This window comes from Arachis ipaensis, chromosome B03 (genome assembly GCF_000816755.2).
Source record: "Arachis ipaensis cultivar K30076 chromosome B03, Araip1.1, whole genome shotgun sequence".
Taxonomy (NCBI): Eukaryota; Viridiplantae; Streptophyta; class Magnoliopsida; order Fabales; family Fabaceae; genus Arachis; species Arachis ipaensis.
Genome location: NC_029787.2, coordinates 33,182,817 through 33,184,380, shown reverse-complemented (window position 1 = coordinate 33,184,380; position 1,564 = coordinate 33,182,817).

Genomic DNA, 1,564 nt, shown 5'->3' with positions numbered 1-1,564 from the left:
AACAATTTTACTATAATTTAGTTATTTTAGTTGAAGCAGAGTCTAATTAATTAAACTTCTAAACTGACAAACTAATAACGAGAGCTATGTGATTACCAATTCAATTTCTCATAGTAAAGTCGGAAGTGAGAGAAAGAGAAAAACTAACCTAGGCAGGGAGTGAAAATCAATTTTCCTTTTTATTAGTTGGGTCCAAATCAAGTTATTGGTGTTCAGTGTTTACAGCTTGAATATTAATTCACTAGTAAGATATGGTAAGAAAAAGACTGCAAACAAAATTTTCTAAGTTAATGAACTAATTTTTTCGTTCAATAATTAGCGAATAAAATAATAAATAAAAAAAATAAAAAATGAGAAAAATATTATTAACTAATTGTTGATCGAAAAAGTTTTTTCGTTCTATTTTTTTAGTTAATAATTAATCAACATTTTTTTCCTTTCTATAACAACAATTTTAAACCATTAACTTTTATTCATCTACAATTTGTTAATTGGTAATTTTTATTTTAAAAAAAAATAGTTCCTTATCGAAACCATTTTAACAAATAGTTAAAGAAAAAAAAATATTGGATCGTCTATATAATAGAGAACTAGTGGTACATAACCCAATAAACTTGTCCCAGCAAAGTAATGAAAATTTAGTGGTGATCACAATATAAGATAAATATAAAAATATTAATTATCTAATATTTTTTTTTAACTTTTAAAAATAAATATGGTTATGTAGTTTGTTTTGGGAATTTAGTCAGTAGTGACGTCTTGATTAAGTCATGGTGTGCATAATAATCGCCTAAACTGCAATGCACATTATATATGGGGTGTAATGGAGGGTCCTAAATTACAAAACGCGAATTAATCATGGTTTTTTTTTGGTGACAATTAATCATGGTTTAACCACCACAATAATGCAGTAGGTTGGTCTTTTGTGTGCTTGCAAGGATTCAGTGCCACTGGCCAGGAAAAGGTCAATAATTAAAGGAATGGGAATAGATACAACATAGAAGGCAAATCAAATCAAATCAAAACCAAGGTTGGTCCACGGATATGTGCTTCGTTGGACCATATTACGGTCCATCATACATACCAATAATCTTGAACCAAAATATAATTACAACCTTAATAGCCCTGTGTCTATCTGTATGTGTCTACCAACTTTGTTTCTTTTCCATATTTGAAGCTGGCAAAATCACTTTCATTTATAAACATACAGACAAAGAGGCAAACTTAATTATTCCATGCTTGGAATTTCTGACCTATTCTAGTTGCTTAGTTCATTGCAATAGAGAAGGCTTACCGGATCTAAGACTTTAGTTAGTAACGATTTAAAGGCATAATAACAACTAATTACGCTAACAGTATTTATATGTTAATATCTAATTCTGGAAGAGCATTATTATTCGCTTTCTCAGGGCACTTTAATGCAGGGCAAATTTGTTGCTGGATGCTTGGATCGATCACTCACATCAAAATATTTTTATATAAAAATAACAGTTAAAAATATTTTAAATAATTTAATGTATTTAATTAAATTAGTTAATATAATATATGTCAATATTTTAATTAT